The sequence below is a fragment of the Amaranthus tricolor genome, chromosome 8 (genome assembly GCF_026212465.1).
Source record: "Amaranthus tricolor cultivar Red isolate AtriRed21 chromosome 8, ASM2621246v1, whole genome shotgun sequence".
Classification (NCBI taxonomy): Eukaryota; Viridiplantae; Streptophyta; class Magnoliopsida; order Caryophyllales; family Amaranthaceae; genus Amaranthus; species Amaranthus tricolor.
The window spans coordinates 20688324-20704120 of NC_080054.1; the positions used below are offsets into that span (position 1 = coordinate 20688324).

At 32.6% G+C, this 15797-nt stretch overlaps 1 long non-coding RNA gene across 1 annotated transcript; it reads right to left on the reverse strand.

The window, feature by feature from the left end:
- Positions 1 to 9521: 9521 nt before the first annotated feature.
- LOC130820815 (uncharacterized) lies at positions 9522 to 12621 on the reverse strand. The gene is made up of 3 exons (XR_009045263.1): positions 12463 to 12621; positions 11399 to 11477; positions 9522 to 10039 (listed from the first exon to the last, which is right to left on the reverse strand). It is a non-coding gene; the product is annotated as an uncharacterized LOC130820815 (long non-coding RNA).
- Between the last annotated feature and the right edge of the window lie 3176 nt (positions 12622 to 15797).

The following is a 15797-nucleotide window of genomic DNA, read 5'->3' on the forward strand; positions in this document are numbered from 1 at the left end:
AATTATAAATAGGAATAGTAGCTTATAAAGTTTATATGTTAGTCGTCCACCTCTCTTTAGTTTTTGGGAAATTTCACATGGTAGCATTGAACTTTCATGAAACGCTATTAGTAGCATTTTTGTAAGATTTTTCTACATAGTAGCATCCAGTTTATGCCTTATCTAACTGCCATAACATTTTTCGTTAAATTCTTGTCAATTTCCATTTAATTTATCATTTTGACGTTTCTACTCTTATTAAGTGTTGGTTGTTGTCTTTATAATTGCTCCAAACCATTTTTATGCTCTCAAATATTTGATTTACCATATTGACGTTACAACATTTAAGTGTTTGCTTTCATTCAAATGGGTGAATTTAACAGTGAACCAAACATTTGAGAGCATAAAAATGGTTTGAGGCAAATTATAAAGATAAAAACCAAGACTTGATTGGGTAAAAACGTCAAAATGGTGAATTTAACGAAAAATTGACAAAATTTAAGCGGAAAATGCGTGCTATGACATTTAGATAAGGTATAAACTGGATGCTATCATGTAGAAAAATCTTACAAAAGTGCTACCACTGGCATTTTACGAAAGTTCAATGTTACCATGTTGACTTTTCCTTAATTTTTTAAAGTAAGTTCACATGTAAATTATTTTTCCAATAATTTATTTTTTTTGTCACAAAATAACAACGTTAATCTTTCAATTAGGTGATAAATATATTTACAAGTATTATGCTAGGCAACAAATAACATTACTAAACTTTAATTACTTGTTACTAAACTAGTACGTGGTTCTTAGTTCAAATCTGACTTAAGTATTATGGACTATAATTTTTCATCACAGATCCAGTTGAAATTCAATTTTTCATCTGAAACCCAAATTATATTCAAATATTCAATATAACGTAAATGTGTACATACAAATATTTCAAAACACCAAGAAAATAAAATTATATTCATATATTCAATATAATATAAATGTGTACATACAAATATTTCAAAACCTGTAGAAAATAAAATGGAAAAGATATTATAGTCGTACAAATAAATGGGCAAAGGGCGACGACATTTAACCTCGCCTTTTAATCACTGAATTGAGAAAATCAGACTGGGCGGCAGTTAGACGACAGGAAAATGGGCCGTGGCTACACAAATGGACTAAAGAAAAACGGATGCCAATGCGTCACCGAATACATAGGAAAGGGGGCAATAGCACCATGGCGTCGCCTTTTATTTCAGTGTTAGGCGACGATCCGTACCCATCACTGGTTGTTGCCAGTGCAGCTAAAAGGGCGAGGACGATGACCCGTTGCCAGCCCATCGCTTAGGTGGACTTTTGTTTTTTCTCTATTATATATATATATATATATATATATATATATATATAAATGCAATTGAATAAATAACAAAAAAGTTGTCGTTCTTGTTCTATTTATCGCATATATGCATTATCTGCCGCTAATTGGTTATATCCCCTTTAGAGTTCCTCCCTTAGTGTTGATTATGTGCTGCTATTTGCCTTTTTGTTTCAAAGGATGTAAATTATGATTGTAGTAAAGCATCATAATCTAGCGTGGGGTGTGAAGGTTGGGAGGATGGGTTAGCAGTTAGACACAATGGATAAATAATTTAGGATACGGACCCTACTCCATAGACCTCTCTCCTTTTCTTCTTCTTAGCTAGGTTAGGTTAAACTGTTGGGATGAGTTATCCCACATCGATAAATTGAAAATGGTGTGCACGCTTTATAAGCTATTAGAGACCTTCTTCCCATTGCCATATGGTTTTGGGATGGTATATATCTCCTTGGTTTATGAAGTGTGTTCACCTCGTGTTCCCCTGTTAATATGCTGGCATTTACAATAAGTCCAGCCTAATTTAACATGGTATCAGAGCCGATGGTTCGATTAACAATTTAAAAATGGTAGGTTCGAAAAGAATGGCGTTCCTACCCTAATTGATTACTCCCACATGCGAACTTGACGGGGGTTCGCATGTGAGGGGGGTGTTGGGATGAGTTATCCCACATCGATAAATTGAAAATGGTGTGCACGCTTTATAAGCTATTAGAGACCTTCTTCCCATTGCCATATGGTTTTGGGATGGTATATATCTCCTTGGTTTATGAAGTGTGTTCACCTCGTGTTCCCCCGTTAATATGCTGGCATTTACAATAAGTCCAGCCTAATTTAACATAAACATGTCAAACATAGGGCAAAAATATTGTACATTTTATTACAATAGTCTTTAGTTAAAGTGTTCATTTAAGTCATCGGGACGATTTTGGATCAAGTGTTTTAAATCGACTTAAAATCAGATCTTGTGTCTAAATTGATTTTTGAAGTCGATCTGGTTAAATTTGTTTTAGTTACAATTTATAAAATCGGGTAAATATCGGTTTGGTGAGTCTGCTCTGAACAACTCTAGCTTTAGTGGTATTTATTTGGTCATCAGGTTGATTTCGGTTTAGATGTTACGAATCAGTTCAGTGTCCATATAAATTTTTTCATGTAGTAATTATTATTGATTTGGCATGTAATTGCAATATTATAGAAGATTGATGAATATTTTTGTGAAATTATGGGTAGATAATTGAAGCTTTTGTTATGCTGTACAAAATAAGGCATAATGGGGAAGCAAATTTTTCGTAGTTTAAGGGAGAGTCTGGGTTGGTGGAAGTGATGAAAACAAATAAAAGTTGTTTATTTAAGCCACCTAATTTGGTTGATTTATTTGACTTATCCCATTGTGATTATATATAATTTATTACTAAAATCTACAGTCTGACTTTGGTTACACAGAGATTAAAAGAAAAAGTGGAGGACTTTGCTACTTTTTGAATTTGAATGAAGATGGTAGAAAAACTTACAACAATAATCTTTGCTTTTTGAATGTTCATCATGAACAACCACTTATTTTAGAAATGTTTAAATAATATAAATATGATTGGTCGTCTACATTATTTTACCCTCCACCAACATGGCAACATTAATTCAAGCATTGATATTTTTTACGTAGGTCAAGTCTTATAAGAAGGTGAAGACAAATACTAATACCAAAAATTTAAAGATTAAATGTCTATTATATTTATTATTCAGTTATTCAATGTATTTCGCTCATAAAATTTATGATTATGATATAAGAAGAAATTGACAATCACAAATCATATCTTTGTGGATGAGAATAAGGAAGTAGAAGATCAAATGTATAGCAAACATATATTGCCTCTAATTTATATCAGTTGTGCCATTTAATTTTAACATATTATCCGATGAACTAATTTAATTTTAAATATCTCTACTTGTGAATGGTTAAAAATTATAAAATTTTGATATTAATAAAATTTACATTTAGACAAATCAAATAAGATCCCACTTGATTATATTTTGAAGTTTAGATTAGAATAAAATACATTAAGAGTGATCGATGAATATTGTCAAAAAAATGAATAGAACAATTAATGTAAATTTAAGGGAGTAGAAATAAACATTTTGAAAAAAAAAACATTTTGAACTTAATTGGGATGGAAGAAAGTAGCAGTAAACTATGATAATATACTAAGAGAGAGAGAGATAAAGTGAAAGAAAAATATGTTTTTTTTGCATGTACATACTTAGCTCTTTATATTACTTATTGCATCAGAGGAAAATTGGTGTATTTTTAAAAAAATAATATAAATAAAGAAAAAAATTGAATTGTGTGGATAAAATTTTAAAAAATTAAAATATATGGATGAGATTAAAAGAAAGCGGTGGACCATTATCCAAAATTAAAATGATATAAATTAAATGGGACGAACTAAAATAAAAAATAGTGCAAATTGAATAGAAAGGAGAAAATATTCGTATAAAGAAGAGTAAAATATCAATAGTAAGAAGAAATTATGATGTTGGAGTAGTATGATGCATTAAAGAAGGAGGATTCAAACTTGAGCTGCAATGTTGAAATTACTCCCAAAGTCTTATCATATATCTACACCTTGACAAAACTACAATTATTAACATGCTTCGTCTACAAATTTTCATACATCCAATATTAATGACATCAATTGTTGTGATTGTATTAAGTCAACTTCGATACATTTAGCCATCGGAAACTACTCACTACTAGTAGATATTAAAAAAAGTGGTGAGATAATACTCACAATAACAAATATATTTTAGGAAAATGATAATAATAATTCAATCATTCATCCATTGCTGTGAATTGTTATGAATGGTATCATGAATGGTGTGACTTGAGTGCACAATTGATGTGTGCATTTATATGTAACTCTTGGATTTTGGAATCCAATGAGTATGGTAATGTGGGTGATTAAGTTGTTAACTTAATGATTGTAGTGTTAAAGTGTGATTTATTATGGTGAAGTATTATGAGAATTATTGGTGTTAATGATGATTAACGAAGAAGTGCAAAGGGTCTTGGAAGATACTTTGCTCGAGCAGAATCTGACAGAGGAAGTCTGATGGTCGCTCGACCGAGCGAGCTCTTTGGGTTGGTCGAGCGGTCAGACAGAATGCATCCAGAAGTTGTTTGTAGCCGAGCCGCTCGACCGAGCAAACTCTCTGTTTTGGTCGAGCGGTTCCTCTGACTTGCCTAGGATGCTGATTTTCGACCTTTCAAGTTCTTGGGGTTGTTTCATATCATTCATTATTCAATATTAATCATGTATTAAGTGAGCAATTGTCATTGAATGTACTTAGTATTATAAATAGAGCTCTCATACTCACTCAAACACACATCAAACACAACCCCTAAGCCAAACACATAGCCTTTTGTTTTATCTCTTACACAATTGTAATACTTCATTTGTAAGAGTAATTTATACTTCATTGATATATAAACAGAAACTATACACGACGGAGGACGTAGCCATCTTTGGGTGAACCTCCTTAAATTTTTGTGTTTGCAAGTTTACATTATCAAACGTTGTTTTATTCTTTGTTGTTTGCATCGTTCATTTAAGTTCTTAGCGTCGTATCAATCTTGGCGAATTATCTCATGAATAATATTATATTTGGATTAACTTCTAATGATCTAGTATTTGTTATACATTTGCCCACAACATATCATATTACTAATAATAGATAATTATAAGGTATTCTGTCAGAAAACTAAGATAATGGTTAGATTATTCGCAACGAACTTTGGCAAATATTTGATTATTAGAAAATAATATTCACAACGGACGAGCAAAAACATTAAATTATTAATTTTAATTTTTTATATATTTTATTTATCTATTAGTAGTATATAGTTTGCTCACCAGATTAACTAAGTTTTTTGAATAATATGTCTAAAATGACAGTAGAAAATGTTTATATTCATCACTTAGTACAAGTGTGAAGGATTATATTCTAAAATTTATATAAGAAGAAATTTGGGTTTGTTGAATCTGATAAATTGATACTCTTATGCTAATTAGTTGGTGTTCTTGTTTTGTCTTTTACCATTTTACATATTATTTTTTATCTGTTTTTATCTAGTTATTTTTATTTATTTATATGCATTTATATATTTTTATGTTTTTGACTACTGAAGATTATTCTGAGAATTCATTTGTAGATCTTTTTGACCGCACTCTCCTTTATAATTAGTTGCCGCCTTCTTTATATCCTCAAATCTTGATCATAGTTTTTTATAAGGGGCACTGGATAAGATGATATCAAATAAAGTAACATTAATAAAAATATGATTTGTTCTTGTCTGATCTAATCATTACAATGAGCAAGTATATTAGGGAACATAGTGAGTAATTAGTCAATAACCACTTTTAGTACTAGATTAACTAATTACTTTGAGCTTTGCGTTAAACAATAATATAAAAATTAAACGGTTGGTTATCACTTATCATTTACTTATATCATCACTACCTGCTCCTCCAAATTATTGATTTGGTCTTTTTCTTGATGTAACATCCAAGCTTGCATGATTTCGATGAATGCTTAAAATCTCATGTATATATTGTAATTATAATTAGAAAAATTAATTCCATGGTATACGTTGAATACCTTACATCGATATATATTTTCGTTTATATATTTGGTTATTTGGGTGTTCTGTTAGTCATAAAGACTTAAATACAACACATCAACACCCATTTCAAGATCAATTTGACTGAAACAATCACCCAAATTAAGACAAGGATTTTTATGTGGAAAAGGTTTTCCACTGTGAAGGATAAAAATCATGGACTAATCAAGGATATCCACCCAAGTCACTTTTATTATCAAAATATTAGAGTATAAGCACCGATATCAAATTACCAAAGTGCACAATCCACCATCAAGCATCAACGACAGAAATACAATAAGAGAGAAAATGAAGATGATTTCACCCAGAAAACATGCGGTCATTGTTTAGTCTCGTTTTTGGAACACCAGACCACCAAATCCGATCAACACAGATAAAATTAAAGCTTAATATGTCACCTACAACATACTAAAAAATAATGCAAGTTGGACCATGTTTGGTCCTCCATCGAAGCTCTTGATGAAGACTGGAATTCTAAAACAAACTCACTTTCTCTTCCCACGCTCTTTTTTTAAATAATTTGTGTTATTTCTATACTCTTAGTTGCTGCCCCAATAGCTCTTTTCTAAGCTACAGTAAGACAAAAAAATACCATAAACTTACAAGATAAGCTTTCCCAAGAACATAATATATAGATCCAAATATGAGTGACCCAAAAATATTATAAATGGGTTGGACGCCTAACAATCTCCCCCTCCAGCACATTATGGAGGAGACAACGTTGCATTAAAGATCATTTTAATCTTAACCTGGGAAGCTTGCCACAAACCTTAATCTTGCTTTAGGAAACAATCTTTGTTAATATATCTGCTCCATTCTAATGCGTGCGGATTTTCTTTAGCTTCGTTTGATCCTCCTCAATCACATTTCGCAACTAATGGTATTTAACATCAATGTGTATAATGCGAGCCTGATACAATACATTCTTGCTCAAATCCAAAGCACATTGACAATCACAAAGTACTACATAATCATCTTAATTAGTTTACACCCAACTCTTGAACATACCTAATCGTGGAAAAAATATTATCTACCAGGTGACATAAGTTGCGATTCAATAATAATGAAGCATAAAAGTGATAGATAAATTAGCTAAAAAAAATACAGAGATTATGTTGCAGTTTCTGTAACCACAGGCCACAACATATACCAAATTATATGTTGTGGTTCCATAAGATTCACAACATATAGTATAATTTTTTTTTGCCTCAAATTTCGCCTCTATACATGTCTTCTTTAAATCCAAAATTTTCATGCCCTTCTTCTTCATCAAGTTTTCATTTTTCTTCAAACTAGTTTTTTATTTCATTTAATTTAAAATTTTCATTTTCTTCTTCTTCAAGTTCTTCATTGTCTTATAACAGCTTCATTTCTTTTGATCTGAATTTTTCAAGTTTTTTCCACCTTTCAACTACTTTAAAGTAATTTTTCATCTTAATTTCTTATCTATTCACAGAAAATAGAAAAACAAAATACGACAAAGCGTTTTTGTGGCTTACTTTGCCACAGAGGCATTAGACGACAAAATAAGCAACAAAACATTTTGTCGCATAAATTCAATTTTGTCTCCTATTTTGTTGCTGAGTTCTGCGACAAAATAAAAGAATTGTCGCCTATTATGTCGCATACTTAATTTACAGGTTATAAAAAAAATTTGAATATTTGTTATTATTATTAAATAATAATAGTAAATATTACCAATATTATTAAATAATAATAACAAATATTCAATTTTTTTTACAAATAATACATTAAAATAATATATAGGCGACTCCTCCCTGCTGAGTGACGTCGGTTGCTCCGCCATGGCAGGCAGGAGGAGAGGCCAATCTCCGAGAAGGAGCTAGAAAAACTTGCTAAGTAATGATCTCACCCCCTTGAATCACTTATCAAGGTTTATTTGTGTTTGGATCCGAATTTATAGAAATTGCAACAAACCCTAAAAACCCAAATCAACAAAATTTCACTCTCATCTTGGCTTGGGAACTGTTTTCTATGGTTTGATTGGATTATATGGTCTCTAGTATATATTGAAGAATGGAAATGCCAACATTAATGGCAGATTTGATAGTCAGCCGTTTTGTTTGGTGTTCTCTTAAACCTAACACTTGCGTTCTCATTTTAAGTTTTATCAAGGTTCCCTGATGACATTGAAAGTTGGGATGAAGATCTCAACGTCTGATAATCGAAGAACTGAGGCCAAATTGGTGTTTTCTATCGAACCCAAACAAAGTAATGGAAAACTCAAATTTTGTCTTTCCCCTATTTAGTTGGCTTTATTGCCTAGCTTGAGTTCTTGGCTTATTGCTAACAACTAAGTATTAATGGTAGCCATGGCTATTCCTACCCTTTTGGTTAACCTAGTATTCGTTATTTCGGGTTTGGTGAGCGTATTGGTTGAAGGTCGATGCTGGCCTCACCTAATCCGGGCTAGTCTTGGCACGCCTAATGAACTGCAAAAGCAGTTGTGTCTTTGGAGGGTAGCAACTTTGGTAGCTATTCCGAACCTTCTCCCAATTAGGGAAAGAACCCCTAATACGAGTTTATCACTTTGGTGATGTGAATGGGTATTCATAGCCATTTGAACTGATGCCATAGTCTTACTGTTGCTGCTGGTGAAATGTTGCGATAGTCTTTATGTAGCCTGTTGGAAATCAGGTTCCATGGGTTCGGTGTAGGTGTTGTGTATTGAGGCTCAACATAACACATGAAGACCCAGTTGCGATTCTCGACTGTTTTGAACCCAATTGCTTTTTATTGGGTCACCTCAAACTCAATGTAAGTTCAACCCAACTGCCTTTGAGTTAGCTATAATGCTTGAGATTCTACTGTTTTGTTGTTATGAGAAATGTTGGATGGAAATGTTATGCCTCTGTGGACGTATTAGGACACTATGTTCCTGATGGTATATGGAGTTTTTGACCATGAACCTTGTCTCAAAGTTATATCTGACAGTAAAGGATTCAATAGAGTCTCATTCGATGAAAGACCTGACCAAGGCCTAGGATGATGGTTATTATTGTTTGTTGCTACCTATGCAAAAGTAGGTGATTGCTTGAGAATCAGTTGGGCAATTGTATTGGTCATTGCCTTGTTTTGTAGTGTTATGAACGACCTTGGTGTCGCTTTTGTAATAGGTTTTTGAATAGAATTGATATCATTTTGTATAGGCTAGATAATAGCTATACCTTTTGAGGTGCCATTTCCATCTTAGCGGATGACGACGGGCTTTTTTTGGACCTTTGGAGCTTCGGTTAGTTGTGGCGCCTATGTCTTTTGACTCTAGGACGTAAAGCTTCGGCTTTTTTCTGGCATATTATAAAATTTACTTTGCAAAAAAAAAAATTAAAATTATATTTATATTAATATATAACAAAACTATTTACATTAATGTATATATTTACAATAAAAAATGTTTAAATTATAATATTACAAAATTTCATAAATAAATACATATATATTTACCAAAAAATGTTAAAATACAAAGATTAAAAATAACCACCACGACTAGATCGCCTACCACCACCGCGGGTGTTATGTGATCCCCGAGAACCGCCCAATCCACCTGGGCTACTACCCATATCATCACCCCAACCTTGACGACCACCTACTCCTGAACCACGGCCTGCATTACTGCTTTCCCCTTGTAATGCATCCGTAATTGCTGGTAAGTTTCTTCGAGAGCTTGTAAGCGCCCCCGCATTTCTCTTATATTTTCTCGAGTAGGGTTGTTCTCGTCGAGTTGAGCTTGCATGAATACGCGAAATTCATGCATATATCGCTGAAGCTCGGAAAGATGCGTCCTCATTTCATCTTGCGTAGCGCAATCTTCTCGAGGGGTGAAACGGTTCTCAAATAGATTAGGGTAGTTTATTGGCAGACCCCAAACCATAATAGCCTGGAAAAGAAGGCATTTTTTTATTTTTATTTACCTCCATAATCGCCTCAACATAAATTTTAGAGTGATCAGGTACTTCGCCCATTCTTATTGCTTCCACTTCTAATTTGCAGTAGTGCTCCTAAAAAATAAATGAAAAATAGATTATATACAAATCAAATATAAACAACAAAACTAGAAATAAATTTCAACTTACTTCCTATCAATGAGAACCATAGGGTTTGCAGGACCCACCGGTAACTCAAACATACTTTTGCTTTCAATGAGAACCATGGGGTTTGCAAGACTCACCGGTAACTCAAACATACTTTTGCTTTCAAGGAGAACCATGAGGTTTGTAAGACCCACTGGTAGGGCTGAACAAAGTTTGGTCTAAACCGTAAACCAAACCAAACCAAATCGGAATTTTAGTATTTGGTCTGGTCTACGGTTTAAATGGTCTGGTTTGGTTTTTTTTTTTTTTAAAAAATAAATTACGGTTTACAGTCTGGTCTCAGTTTTTTTATTTTTCAGATCAAATCGGACCGCAAACCGTACTATGGTCAAAAATCATAATTTTGTATTTAAAAAATTAAGTTGCTACCTAGATATTTTAAGATGTAGTTATTTTTATAAAGCAATATATACTTGAATGATGTTGATGTTATCAACTAATTACAAATTATTATATTTATTAATTGTAGGTGTGAAATATTTACATAAATACATGTATTAATTTGGATGAAAATATAAAAATAAAAAAATCGTAGACCAGACCAGACCGGACCGTTGTAAAACGGTTTGATCCGGTCCGGTCTGGTGATTTAAACGGTCCGGTCCGGTCCGAAAAATTTTCAAAACGGAATTTCTAGTTTGGTCTGATTTTAGTGTCAGATCAGACCAAACCGGACCGTGTTCACCTCTACCCACCGGTAACTCAAATATACTTTTGCTTTCAATGAGAACCATGGGTTTTGGAAGACCCACCGGTAACTCAAACATACTTTTGCTTTCAATGAGGACCATTGAGTTTGCAAGACCCACTGGTAACTCAAACATATATACTTTTGCTTTCAATGAGGACTATGGGGTTTACAAGACTCATCGGTAACTCAAACATACTTTTGCTTTCAATGAGAACCATGGGGTTTGTAAGACCTACCGGTAACTCAAACATACTTTTGCTTTCAATGAGAACCATGGGGTTTGCAAGACCCACCAGTAACTCAAACATAAACTCAAACTCATCTATAAAGGAATCATTTTGACTCCAAGTAAACATAATGAAATTCTATCAATAAGGGAATTGTGCTTAACATCTAATAAAACCTTAATTCTCTGGGTCTATACCATTCTAAGTTCAAGAGACTCGCAATCAATAGCTATTCATGTATAAGGCTTACTGTAGTACATAATATTTATAATACAATGCATAAAGTCGCAAATATTGATAATACTTTGAAACATAAGCATATAAGAGTTTGTTACCGCGTGTGCGTACCTGTCATTACAACTGCAAGACAAAAACTATCGCAACCACTAAATGTGAGGTTCTTAAGCTTCTCTTATGAATTGAGCACCTATGCACGTTCAAAGTATGACTAATAAGTCTACTTAACCTCATATAAGAGTCACTTACTCTAAAAGAAGGTACTCTACTACCATTAGAGCGAGTTCTAGTTCATGCTATTAAACTAATTAGCCAAATGCAACAGTTTCAATTCTAGGTTTGCTTGATACTGCACCAATAATTCTAATCTAATCACAACACACACTTTTCACACTATATTTACGACAAAGTATGTTCTAAGGAACAAAACTTAACTATATATATTGCATTGTCACATAATTATAAATTAGTAGACATAAGATTGAATAAAATAATGTATTACATACAATAGAGACAATACCCAAGGTAGTAAGCTAGAAATAACATGGAATCCATTTCATCACATTATTCAAGACACATAAAGACTACATGAAATTATTTATGTCGCTCACAACATCAAGAATTTCTTTTTTTTTTTGTACGAAGACTATACAACTTACAACAACAATTAGTTTAAGTAATAATGACAATTAATTTAATTCTAAAGTGCAATGAAAATAATGTCGACTCATAATAAGAACCGCAAAAGCCCATTATCAACTCTTAGTAATCAAATAAAATAAATTAACATTCACTATTAATTAACACCTCTTAATGGTATTAAGAATATAAACCACCATTAACAAAAATAATAATGACAATTAACAATCACTTTTTGTGACCAAGAATCCTATCCATTACTAGTAATTAATACTACCACCATTCATAACAATGTCACATACACAAAACTTATACAAGGTTTTTCAATCAATAAAACATCATTGAAACCACAAAAGTAGTACATACTACTTTTAAATTCATCCTAATATAAACCCTAACTTATTCATGTTCAAATTACACTTTTAACAGTTACCCACTATAAATTCTATCAATATAACTTAATTTAAGTTAAAATTCATGAATTTACCCAAAACATTATGATTGAAGCACTAAATTAACAAGAAAGTGAAGCTCACAAAAATGTGGGAAGAAGAGGGAGAGGCACGCGTGGGGGGCAGCACCGCTGCTACGGCTGGCCGGCGGTGGCTGTGTGCAGTTGCTGCTTACAGCTTCTTGGTGTTGAGGATCAGAGATGAAGAAGAAAGATATGGAGGAAGCCATGAGGATGAGCAAGGGTTTTGGGTTCTTTTATTTATTTATTTATTTATTTATTTATTTATTTATTTATTTATCTATTTCTTTCTTTCTTTTTATTTTTCCTAATTCAAAGTTGTAACTAAGGGTGTTCAAAATCGGATACCGGGTCGACCCGGGTCCGGAAATCCGGGTACCCGCTTTTTCGGGTACCTAAAATTGTGACCCGGATCCGACTCGGTTTTGATTGTTTCCTAAAAATTGTATTTTTTTTCCTTATTTCTTTTAATATTTTTTCCTTATTTTTTTATATACTGGATCGAAAACATGATTTTTTTTAAGAAAAAATTGTGTTTTTAAAAATTAGAGCTAAATTAGGCAAAATATTTATGTATTTGAGATATGCCGTTTGAAATATTATTTAAGGACAATAATAGAATATAATTTAACACATTACTTTGAATTTTAACACATATAATTTCTTTTAGGGTTACATGATTATAATATATTAGTTATATTAGATATATTAAGAATAAGCATTTTAATTTTTTTTTTAAAAAAACACCAAACCGGATACCGGATACCCGGTTTTACTAAAATCGAAATTCAGATCCGATCTGAATACCCGATTTATAAACCTGGTACCCAGTCCGAAATACCCGATTTTGACAAATCGGGTTAATTATCCAATTTTTTAAATTGGATACAGGATAATTCGGGTCGGGTTTTGCAAACCGGGTTTTTTTGAACACCCCTAGCTGTAACCCATTTATATAATCATATATTTTACAAGCCTAAAGTAAGACAACTTTCAATATGCTAGCAAAATTTTGAATTACAAGTATAAGTTTAATTTGAACATCTTTATTTGAGTAATTATAAATATACTTTTAATATAAATATGCAGGTATTCATATACAATTATAAATAATCAATATAAACTAATTCAAAATAATTATTAAAAAATCTCTAAAAAATATTATTACAAATAAGGATGCAGGCGGGTCGGGTCTAATAGGAGACCCGCCCCAACCCCGCCCCATCGGGGCGGGGATGGGTCCCGGTTTGATGGGTCATGGGGCGGGTACGGGTATAAAATTCATACCCACCGCGGGGATGGGGATGGGTTTTAGGTGAAACCCGCCCCTCCCCGCCCCATCCATGTTTTGGAATTTGGATTTGATTAGTGGGTGGATCTTAATTTCTTGATTAATTATCTTTTTGTGCTAAAAATTGGTTTTAATTATTTTTTTGAATTTATAATACTATTTCACTTGTTCCCCACTACAGTTGTACAAAAAGTTATTTAATTTGGGTTCTTTAGTTTAATTTAATTATTGGGTTATTTCAGAAAAAATTGTATTTTAGAGGGTAATTAGATTTTTAATATATACTCCATAAATAAACATAACAGTATAATATTGCTTATTTTTTAAAAAATAAGCAATATTAGGTTTGTGGCTCGAATTTATTTCCTTTTTTCTCCACTGTATTGAGGTTGAATGTCAATTATTGTAGGAGTGTTATAAAATAGAAATATTTTAGAACTTTTTAACAATTTTTAAGTATATATTAAATTTGTATATATTATTGTAACACAGATGGGTATTAAGCGGGGATTTGACGGGTGGTGGGGCGGGTAAAATGGGTATTAGACGGGGATGGATACCCAGATGGGGATGGGGATGGGGATGGTATTAGGTACAAACCCATCGGGCGGGGACGGGGAAAAAAATTATACCCCCCGCGGGGATGGGGATGGGGATTGATTTACCAGATGGGGATGGAGATGGTAAAGCCAATACCCGCCCCGCCCCGCCCCGTTTGCATCCCTAATTACAAATAAATAATGATGTGATAAAATGGTGGGGTGTTACACAACCTCTACAATTACTACATAAAGACATATGGGGACCATTTAAGTACCCAACTAGATCAAATTGCAAGATGTTCATAACCATTGTAGATGATTTTAGTAGAATGAGTTGGATTTTTCAAATAAAATGTAAATCAGAAATCCCTAAAATTTTCATGCATTTTGTGAATCTTGTTGAAAATCAATTATCACTCAAAGTGAAAGTTATTAGAACAGATAATGCTGATCAATTGACAAAGGGAGAAGCATTAAAATTCTACCTAACACATGGTATAAGACAGCAAACAAATTGCACTGACACTCCCCAACGGAATGGGGTTGTGGAAAGAAAACAAAGGCATATACTTGAAACCGCAAGATGCCTATTTTTCAATCAAATTCCCAATGAAATTTTAGGGAGATTGCATTCAATGTGCAGTGCACCTAATAAATAGGATGCCCCTAACTATCCTAAATGGAGTCACTTCTTATGAGAAATATCATGGCACCAAACCAATATTAGAACACTTGAAAGTGTTTGGTTGCTTATGTTTTGTCAACACCTTAAAATAAGGTAGACAAAAATTTTCAGAAAGGGCACAAAAATGTGTCTTTTTAGGCTATTTAATTAGCAAAAAGGGATACAAAATTTACAACATTGAACAAAATGTTGAAATTATATCCAAAGATGTCGTTTTTTAATGAAAGATTGTTCCCATATTAATTCTTGAAAGATCAAAAAAAAAAAAACTAAAATCAAATCTTTCTTTCTACCCCCATATGTCCGGAGGCCTCAAATCAAAACATTGAGGAATATAACATATATACCAATGACTCCCTACAAGACTACACTTCTGCCATTGATAATGAGCATGTCATTTTACCATCAAAAACAGAATCAACAGAAGACAACACAAATATTAGCAACACTATTCTTAATAATGACACCAATAGCTTATCTTTGATTCAAAGGAAATCTAATAGAATCAAAACACCCCTATCATATTTAGAAGATTATCATTGCAACTTAACTAAGCATTGGTGTGGTCTTGTGCAATACAAAGATATACATAATTCAAGTGACAAGACTAAAGAGTATTTCAAATACTATGAACCAAAATCCTTCAAGGAAGCTATTACAATATCTCATTGGGAGCTAGCTATGCAAAAGGAAATAGATGCCTTAGAGCATAACAATACTTAGGATATAGTACCTCTACTAAAAGGTAAGAAGGTTATAGGTTGCAAATGGATTTTTAAAGTAAAACAAAAGGCTGATGGATTTATAAAAAGATATAAAGTAAGATTAGTAGCAAAAGGGTATAACTAAAAGTATGGCATAGACTATGATGAAACATTCTC